The sequence below is a fragment of the Lactuca serriola genome, chromosome 5 (assembly GCF_051521515.1).
Source record: "Lactuca serriola cultivar US96UC23 chromosome 5, Lser_US96UC23_V15, whole genome shotgun sequence".
Classification (NCBI taxonomy): domain Eukaryota; kingdom Viridiplantae; phylum Streptophyta; class Magnoliopsida; order Asterales; family Asteraceae; genus Lactuca; species Lactuca serriola.
In genome coordinates this window covers 89,533,017-89,543,944 of record NC_136412.1, presented here as the reverse complement: position 1 = coordinate 89,543,944, position 10,928 = coordinate 89,533,017, and the positions used below count along the sequence as shown (strand labels likewise).

Genomic DNA, 10,928 nt, shown 5'->3' with positions numbered 1-10,928 from the left:
CCAACATGATGGTGGTAGCGAGAAGGTGTCTACCCAGTAACCTGCGTTCCATTGTTTCAAGGAGGCGAAAGAGTGAATGAGGAGGGGTAGGGTTAAGGTGAAAGAGCGGTGGAGTCTAATGATCGAAGGAAAGGAGCGGAGGCTATGACGAGTTTTCCCTTTCGATTCCGATTCCGAATGCGACTTGAACGTCGGTGGTGAACTCTTTAGCATCAGAGCAAGGAAGCGTTTGGAGGGTGGGAGAAAGGTAGTAAATCATGTCTATGACGGTAACAACTGAATTAGGAGAGAGAGGCGGTGGAATGGTCTACTGTGCAGCAACGTGTGTATGACACCGACCCACACATGTACAACTCTGGGACCAATTTGGCCAGGGACTAAAATTAAAAACCTCTATTAGAATGACCAAAAATGACAACCATTTTAAAAATATGTGGCAAATGTCCAAGGCAGTAGAAGTTCACTATTCTTAAATGAACACAAAATTAATATATATAAAGACCTATTTTGGATTTAAGGAAAGGCATTACTCCAGTATTGAATTAGAGTGTTGGGTCCACAAAAGATGACGTGCAGCCCACCATAGTGTTTTTGGAAGCTACTTCTTATGTATTGAATAAATCAATTTTCTTATAAAGCATAAAAAGATATATTTTATCCGTACAAACACGTAACCATATAACTGGAAATAAAAAGTATGAAAAAAATATTTAAATTTACATTAATAATCAGCAAGCAGTACATCACCATCCGTGAGAGCAGGCACAAATCTAATAGGATTAACAGGTAAAAGCAAAAAAACTAGTCCCTTGAAAAAAAGCAATATAAATAATTCATAGCTAATAAAATATTTATGTTAAAAAACTGCAATAACTGAGAGATTTGTGAGCAAAAGCTTGTAATTCAATCAAAAGTTGAATCTTTTCGACTTACTCGTCCTCTTTATACATAAATTTGTTAATTGCTACATTATCCCTATAGGAATAGGGTAAGGATGAGGTTAATAAATACCACATATTCTAACGTAGAGAGAGTGCCAAGTTAACCGATGATTTAACAATGTATCATCTAAGTAAAGGATCAACAAAATTTAAAATCAGAAAAACTCATAGGGATACCATGTAAAATACTGTCGACAAAATGTTTATTCTCCATCCACCATCAAAAGCTTCAGAAAAGTTGATATACTAGTATAACTTAAACTATATATCATTCAAAACATAAACAAAGTAAAAAAAATGCTAAGATTAATCAAAATATACACAAATAAAGAAACTGAAAGCAAATTGCAAATTGACCGACATGTGATGCATCCAAGCTTAATAATATATACCCCTTTGGGAGTATTCCCAACAAAAATGAAATAAAAAAAATATCAATATTCATGCTGAAAAAGAAAATATTCAAAAAGTTATATCTTCTTTACACATGGCACTATAATTTTAAATCGAGAGACCTGGGTAGTTCTGTTGTGATATTTTTAAATGACGTTATAGCCAATAATATCAAGAACCAAACAATTAAATCTTCCACCGTTGCACCACCAAATGACGAAATCAATAACAAATGAAGCATTCTTATGCTCCTATAGATTAAATAACCCAAAAATCACCAATTTGAAAATGAGGTTGTAAAGTCTTGATATGAAAGAAAGATACATGATGCAGAGGATAGGCAACATGAAAAAACCAAGAAAGTAGAAATGGTTCATTTAAGTAACTGTAGACACAAATAATCAAGTCATTAGCAACACAATTAATTTGAGGTCTGCAAAACTGCCCATTAATATATCCTACAAAACAAGATACAAGTCAAGAACATTCAAGAAACCCTTAAAATCAAAATGCATGTGTAATGTGTGTAAACTAAAGAGAGAAATATATACTTGTTCCTTAAGATAGTACCTTGTTGTTTATGGAGGCAATTTACTTTTCGTTTTCCAGAATCAAATCGGATGTGGATACAATAAAAAAGAACCTTATATTCTTAAGTTGGTGTACACATCATCCAAAACAAACTTATGAACCATTGCCATGCTTGCAGTTGTAAAATCAAGCCACATCTCAACCTTATTAGCAAATAGATTGTGTAATCATGCCTAGTAAGAAAAAATAGAATTTGATATCTCCAGCTCAATGCAAAAATCGAAAATCATTTGCAATTACTAAAATATATTTTGTATACCAAGTAAACCCAAATTGAAACCTGATTCGCAAAATGAACCCATAACAATTTTTAATTATAAGAAACGTGTTGGGTTTGGAGAAAATTGAGAAGGTAACAGAAAATACAGAAAATACATCATCTATATGCACTCCTTGTTCCACCCCAACCCACCGCTCCTCCTACATCATCCACCTCTGCATTTCCAAGAGCCATCTAGTCTATTCACCTCTTGAGTTGAAAGTGGAGATGGACATGCACAAGATGGAAATAAGTTTAGGGATTTTGTTAGGCAACATCGGTCAGCGAACATCGCGTATTTGTGGCTAAGAGAAAAGACGTGTAGACGAAACAATGACGGTGACACTCGTATGGTGGTTGCCAACATTCATAGTGATTGAAGAGAGAAAGTGACCGAGGAAGTAAGAGGTGGAGATATCGAGCAAAGGATATAGGATTAAAAGCGGATCAAAAAGTATTCAGGTGAAGCGATGGAAAAGAAATATCGTTGCAACAGGAAAAGAACACGTAGAATTATCGTGGAGACAGGCAGATGACTATGAGGCTCACGAACCAGCAAAAAGTAAAAGGGGAAAACAAAAATCCATAAAACCAGCAAGAGAAATACCGATAGATAAAAAAACCACAAACGACAATTATATATATATATATATATATATATATATATATATATATATATATATATATATATATATATATATATATATATATATATATATATATATATATATAACCTTATTTATTTGGTGTCGTCAAAACCAAAAAGATACAATTCTAATACTTCCATGTACCCCGTCCTCAAAACGATACAACTTAACACTACCCGGATTCAATCTTTTCTAACGCCTCAAATTCCGCAATGTCAAATATCCATTGTAAGGGTGTTTGTTTGGATCGGATCAGTTTGATCCGATCCAATCAAGTAAATCCAAATGGATTTCGGTTTCAAAGCATGGATCTAAATAGTTCAAACTAAATTCAAATCCGATCCGATCCAACCAAATTACACTTCGGTTGGATCGGCTTTTACAATTCGATTTTTAAGAAGCAAGATATTTTAAATATTGTATAACTTAAATATTAGCTAACACTTTAAAAGTAACTAAATAAAACTTTTTTAGCTATGAATTATAATTTATAAACAACTATTAAGAAAAATTAATTATAGTTTAATGTTTCATTGACAAAAAACTTTTGATAAGAAGTACATATTAAAGTACTATCTTGGTTGAAAGTTTCTAATAATTAAAAAAATAATTTAGTAAATTTATAAACAATTAAAGATATATATATATATATATATATATATATATATATATATATATATATATATATATATATTAAAAATAAATAGTAAGTTGTTATTTGATTTTTTTGGACTATTTGGTTCTTATTTTATAAAACAAAACCAATTCGAAATCCAAAAATAATAATTCGGTTTAGCTTAAAATCAATCTAAAAATCCGAATATCCGAACCAAATAGTCCAATCCAGATTGTCCGATTGGACAATTCTGTTTTAACCAAAATCCAAAATCAATCATAATCCATCAAATGTCCAACTCCTCCGATCGTGAGTCCGAGTTCCTTTTTCACAATGCCTCATGTTCTGTTGTGTCGTATCCGCATAAAGTTTTGGATATTTTGAATGCACACGCTCTGATGGCTTTGGAGATGACCATCTACATACGATCTTCTCCCTTACGGATCGTTGCTCTTTAGAGATCGGACATTTGTTATACTACGACATTGCCCATCTTCTCTCCATTCAAGAAGGTTTCGATTTCTTAATTCTTTGGCGTCCTCAAGAAATTCCGTCATCTAAAACTCAGATCCTAAAATTCTCTTCTTGGTGACTGATTTCTTCTCTCTTCGGGTGCACTACACCCTCTTTCTGTCACATTACCAATCGATTTCTCTTCCTTTCTTGCATCTCTCAAGAAATTGATTCTATTTCTTTCTGTTATTAATTTCATTTTAGGGCAAGAAAACTATGGAGAAATTGAAGTCGTTAGAAAGCTTTTGCCACCGAAGAGTTTGATTCCCACCCATCTGATGTTGGATAAACCATAGTCATATCCGTCTCTCGTCTCTGCCATTACGTCATACTTAATAAACAGAACCCAACCTTTATTTCTCAATCTCAAGTTTAATTTATAATTGTTTACTCTCACATACTTTGCTTTGGGTTTACTTTTTTCACTTTAATCAGACCCCCCCCCCCCCCCCTCACCCTTCTTTTATCCACTCCCCTATGAGATTTGACGTTATTTAATATTTATATATTATAAATATGGTCCGTCAACTTAACTCAATTTCTTTATTATCCCCTTACTTTATTGAATGTGTTAAATTCCACTCATGAACTTGGGTTAAATTCCAATTCCACCACATCAACTTTAGTTTCCAATTCCATTTGATCTTTATTAAATATATAATTATATAGGTATATTTTTTAATAAATATTATTATAAATAAAAAACAATTATAAATAATTAATCAATGTTGCAATTAAATTGTCAAACAATTATAAATAATTGATCAGACCCCCCCCCCCCCCCTCACCCTTCTTTTATCCACTCCCCTATGAGATTTGACGTTATTTAATATTTATATATTATAAATATGGTCCGTCAACTTAACTCAATTTCTTTATTATCCCCTTACTTTATTGAATGTGTTAAATTCCACTCATGAACTTGGGTTAAATTCCAATTCCACCACATCAACTTTAGTTTCCAATTCCATTTGATCTTTATTAAATATATAATTATATAGGTATATTTTTTAATAAATATTATTATAAATAAAAAACAATTATAAATAATTAATCAATGTTGCAATTAAATTGTCAAACAATAAAACTAAAAAAATAATTATTATTATACATATTTAACCATTAAAACTAGAACGATAATAATTATTATACATATTTAGACGTTAAAACTAGAACGATAATAATGATTATACATATTTAACCATTAAAACTAGCACGATAATAATGATTATACATATTTAACCGTTCGATATACGGGGTGACCCATTCAGCTGCACATGGATGTTTGCAATGAATCCATTGTGGTGCAATAGGAGGCATCGGGTACTCTCCTTCTAGCTCTAGCTTGACATAATGATTACCATAGACGAGGCCAATTGCAATAACAATGTGTTCATGGGCTGGTGGTGGAGTAGATCGAAGTGGTAAGTACGTTGTGCTTGCGTGTCGGCTAAAACAATGTAATACCACGTTGTATCTTGAAGCAATTAGGACACCTGTATCAGGCATAATCATCCAGTTTTAAAGCGGCGCTTCTTCGGCAAAGAAATTCAAAGAGTTATATAATTGAAACTGATATTCACTTCCAAGCATGTCGCCATATTCAGTAGTATGTGTTTCTAACTCTTCCATTAAATTAACTCGAATTTGGTACCATTCATCTTGATGAAGACCAAGACAAGAAGCGATTGCATGAAATCCGCAATGTCCATCACCTTCTACATTGTGTACCTGCTTAATGTAAGGATGTAGTACCTTTGGAAATTCATTCATATATGAATATGAATAGTTTTGTTGGTTTGCATACGAGCTATGTCGGCCACCAAACGAAATTCATTATCAGTCAATCAGATTGCAAATGCATGAACCTCCATGTCTTCTGCGGGTTCATGGTTATGTATTTCACATACCACACTTAACGTCCAAGAATCATTTAATTTGGAATATTTACCCTTCAATTCAAAAGGACAATTATTTTTTTTTGTGCCAGTATTCCTACTGGAGGTTTTTTTTACTTTTATAAATATCACCACGATCGCATATAAGATTAACTTTAGTTAAGAGCCTACTTCCTCTTATCTTTTTTCTTCTTATGATAATAATGTACCAAAGCGCACGTCCCATCTTTTGCACCCATTCTATTAAATCGTCATAGGATTTGAACACCTGAAAATGATTGTTTGGTTAAAAAAAATTATAATGTCATTTGACAATTTATGAAGGTAAAATATATGCTAATACCTTTTTTGCAAAACATTCTGACGAGTTATTGACAGCTTCATTTCTTTCGTTTGGTTGAAAACTCGCCATTATATTGATGAAAATTGTTACAAAAGTTATATAGGAGTAATAATTGAGAATTATAAAGAGATGGGTAATGGTAAGTATTGTTGTGTAGTACTTGACATTTATATAGAGATGAATTATTTTTTTTAAAAGTGTTAGAGCTATATATGAAGTGATATGTTATTCTTTCAAAATTACAAGTTGTAAAAAAAGTGATGAATTATTTTTTGAAATTTGTAAAAATCCAAAAACGAAGTGATATGTTATTCTTTCAAAATTACAAGTTGTAAAATAAGTGATTAATTATTTTTTGAAATTTATAAAAATCTAAAAACGAAGTGATGTTTTATTCTTTGAAATTGCAAGTGGTAAAATAAGTGGTGAATTATTTTTTAGAATTTGTAAAAGTCCAAAAACGAAGTGATGTTTTATTCTTTGAAATTGAAAGTTGTAAAATAAGTGATGAATTATTTTTTGAATTTTGTAAAAGTTATATGAAATGATATGTTATTCTTTTGAATTAATAGGGCTATATAAAATTTAAGTTATTGTTTGGTGTCAAAAATTAAAATACTTAAATGGGTTATAAAAGAATAATGAAAATATTGTTAATAAGTATAAATAAATTGAAAAACTCCAAAAGTAAAGAGACCATAAATGTAAAATATAGATTTTGTATGTAAAAGATAAAAATTAAAATAAATCGGGCGATTGACTTAAAAGCAAAAAAAAGCGCGTGATATAGGTTTCATAGGGAGGGGGGGGGGGGGGGGGCTGAATAACAGGACCCTAATAAGTGCAATGGTTTATTTGTTTGTGTTGATAAGATGTGGAGGTCATTATATCTTTAAATACTATTTGTGAATTAAGTGTGCTCAATCATTATATGCAAGTTATTGATATAAGATCTTATTCAAAGGTTATTGATATATGATCTTAATTAGAAACATATATCCTGTTAAACGGACCCAAATTAAATGATATACTGAACAGGTAACATCACGTAGAACATCATATCCAATAACTACCATCTTTATTTATCATGTAGTGATCTGAAATTTGCAATTAGAGGAGTATGCTTTTTGTGGTTGGACCAAGTCATGTTATAATTTGAAGTTTTTTTTTATTTTTATTTTTTTGATACAAAATATGGATTTCATCATTCATGAAATGGAATGAAATTCATAAAAAACGTGAAAACTCCCTGACCTTTTTTTCTTAGTTTTTATAACATGGTCTTCCAATTCTAGGGTTATATTTTTGTTAATAATACATGATGTTCAGTCGTTTGTAGAGACTTTAGGGTAAACTTCATCCCACCTCAAATTTGAACACTTTTAGCCTCCCACTCTTTAATTATCATTGATCATCATTTTTTTTGGTTTTAGGTTAAAGGATCTTAAATTGTAACTTGCGGTGGACGTTCCGATGGGTCATCATAATCATAGACCATATCTTCTTTTAGCTTATCCCTTTTCATATCATACCCTTCTTCATTCACTGGTTGTGTTGCAATGGTAATAACAGCCTTTAATCTACTCATTTTGTTTTCCATTGTTATATTATCAATGTTATCATAACTGTAACTATTGTTCAGTGCGGGACATGAACCCACTATCTTAAGGAGACAATAAGAGAATGCAAACTGGATACCGCTAGGCTAGAAGTCCTTTCGTGCATATGATTTAATTAACAATGATTATCCAAATCAAAATCCATTTATCAAATTCGCACCCCAATATAATAATATAATCAACCAAGACTATTGTTCTTCTTAGTTTGAAAAACAAGCAAAACCAAAACCATTTTAGGTTTTGTGTGTTCTCGTCCGTGGAAGAGATAATAGAGAATGAGAGGGAGAAAATTCCATATTAACACTGTCAACATGTGTTTATATAAGTTGTGTTTGAAACTTTTGGTTTCCTAACATCATCAGAGGTCTTGAAGTATCTCAATAGAATCCAACAGATCATGAGTAGTAATATTATGACCTCAATTATTATACATACTTATATTATTCTAGACTAACATTATTATACATACAACTTAATCTATCTTTATGCACTTAGTCTATCTTTATGCACTTAGTCTATCTTCAAACCAACCTATATAAAATATAATAACAATCGATAAAAAATGGTACATCCCATAATGTGTGTGTGTGTATATATATATATATATATATATATATATATATATATATATATATATATATATATATATATATATAGTGATAAGTTCAAAATGTGGATGGACAACTATCGTGCGGACGTATGGACAATGCTATTATATAAGAACAACTAAGAAAATATACGGTTTGATAATATTAATACGTTCAAACTAACATAACTATTGTCATTTCACTAATTAAATTGTGAATACGGGTCTTATAAACTTTTTTTTTATGATTCTCAATCTGTCAGAATATTGTCAGATTGTGTTATTAATAATTGTATTTCATAAGAATAAAAATGAGTGATAACGATATGTTGGAACAAAAATTAATATGAATATTGAGAATACATGATACTGATGATAGTTATATGAGGTTGAACGTATTCCTATTATAAAACGACCTATACTATTAGTTATTCACATAGAACAGTACCGTCCACATAATAGATGTTATCCACATTTTAATATATATATATATATATATATATATATATATATATATATATATATATATATATATATATATATATATATATATATATATATTGAAATGAAACAAGGTAATTTATGAGACACATAGAATTATTCTTTGTTGATCTTTTCGGATGTCAACAAGGAATATTTTTAAATAAAAAATAAATTGAAAATGTCGAAAAAAAAAATATTATTTTGGTCATTAGTATCCAAAAAAAGTAAAAAATAATAAGCATTTTTTTTTTCATTTAAATGTAATATTCTAACATGATAGTACTCGTGTGTGTGTATGTATATATATATATATATATATATATATATATATATATATATATATATATATATATATATATATATATATATACTTGTTGTGTGCCCGCGCAAAGCAATGGTGACAAATAGTTTCCGGACGCTGATTAATATATTTTGTTGAATTGTTTTCTTACGGCTATCAGATCAAACAATAAAAACCCATAAGTATAACCAAGTTACAATATTGATAATTTTTTGGTTTTTACAATCCTCAAACGTTGATAAATTCATTTATGTTTCACTTTCTTTCAAATTGCAATTAATCACTCATTCATAATGTTAACTTCTAATAATCATAACATCTTAACTTGTTTCAGAACTTTTGACCTGTCTGGTGGGTTGTAGGTTGTGAATAATTCAATCCGATTTTTTTTCAATCTATTTTAATTTGTTTTTGTAGTCCTGAAACCATTTTAATTTGTATATTTAACACAAATTTTTATCTATTTATTTGTTTGTTATAGAACTTTACTTTTAGTTTTTTAACAAGATTCTGAATTATATAGGACCACTAAAATCCTAGATGCTTGTTACAAATCAAAACAAATAAAATCCAACAATACAAACAAATGGATAAAATGGAAATATGTTTTACTTTGTTTTTGCTTTAAAAAAGATTCTTACCATATAGGTTCTTAGACAGATGACAAAATTCCACATAAAAATCCAAAGCCATCTCCAACCTTGAGAAAACGAAGAATGCAACTATTGAAAAATGTCAATATGATCATATATGATTATAAGTGGATTATAAAAAAGCCACAAATTTGAAATAGAAATGCAAAAATAGATTAAATATAACCTTCAACAATTAAGCTCATGATTAGTTACCGAGAACAAAACAGAGACCACCTGTAACATAGAAATTCATGGTTGCTTACCAAGATGACCATATGCAACCATGATGGGTTTAGCACTCCTGATGACTGAAAAAATCGACATCTTGACATTCTTGGCAGATGAGGCCGCATCTAAATCCCTAAAATTGTGGTTCAAAGAAGAAAATTTATAGAGATAAATGGAATGGAGGATTACTGTGGTGTCGTTAATAATTTGATCAGGATGTGGGAGAAGATGAATCATATCGTCATCACCATCGAGACCTAAAATTACCATTGTTTCCATTGAGGACACATTTTTTTAACAAGAACTCCAATTAGGTCTATGGTAAGAAAAAAAAGCAACATTCAGAGAAAGAATATAATAGAAAGAATATTATATAAATTTTACCTGAGCCATAAATTGTTTTATTATGTGTCTATATTCCTCGGAACTTTGTAAACATAGAATATGAGATTTTAGGATTAAAAATTTGAAATTGAAATGGCTAGATCAACTGAGTGTGAGTTTTAATAGGGGAAGGTTCGAGATAACAACACGTGATTGGGGGAATAAAGAAGGAAAGTCATTTAATTGAGGGAAGAGTATCGTTTGATTATTTATGAAACATTAATGTTTAATGTGATTAGTTTCCAAAATGGAAATGTAAAATTTGTATTGAATGGTAACCATCAGTTGGTTGTACACAATGTAGTACTAGTGATACCTCTTAAATTTCAAGAAATGTTTCAAATGCTTTATATAGTAGTAAAGATACACACACACACACACACACATATATATATATATATATATATATATATATATATATATATATATATATAGATAAAGTATTGAGAAATTAAAAAAGAAACTCTATCTTCTTCTTTTTTTACTTGAAA

At 30.1% G+C, this 10,928-nt stretch overlaps 2 long non-coding RNA genes across 3 annotated transcripts; both read right to left on the bottom strand.

Moving 5' to 3' along the window:
• Positions 1–1,265: 1,265 nt before the first annotated feature.
• Positions 1,266–2,786, bottom strand: LOC145052754 (uncharacterized). The gene is made up of 2 exons (XR_013684163.1): positions 1,905–2,786; positions 1,266–1,792 (listed from the first exon to the last, which is right to left on the bottom strand). It is a non-coding gene; the product is annotated as an uncharacterized LOC145052754 (long non-coding RNA).
• A 6,995-nt stretch (positions 2,787–9,781) lies between these two features.
• Positions 9,782–10,520, bottom strand: LOC145050922 (uncharacterized). 2 transcript variants are annotated; one of them, XR_013683440.1, is made up of 3 exons: positions 10,438–10,520; positions 10,089–10,310; positions 9,782–9,890 (listed from the first exon to the last, which is right to left on the bottom strand). It is a non-coding gene; the product is annotated as an uncharacterized LOC145050922 (long non-coding RNA). The 2 variants fall into 2 exon arrangements; XR_013683439.1 differs by having other exon boundaries at positions 9,782–10,310.
• Between the last annotated feature and the right edge of the window lie 408 nt (positions 10,521–10,928).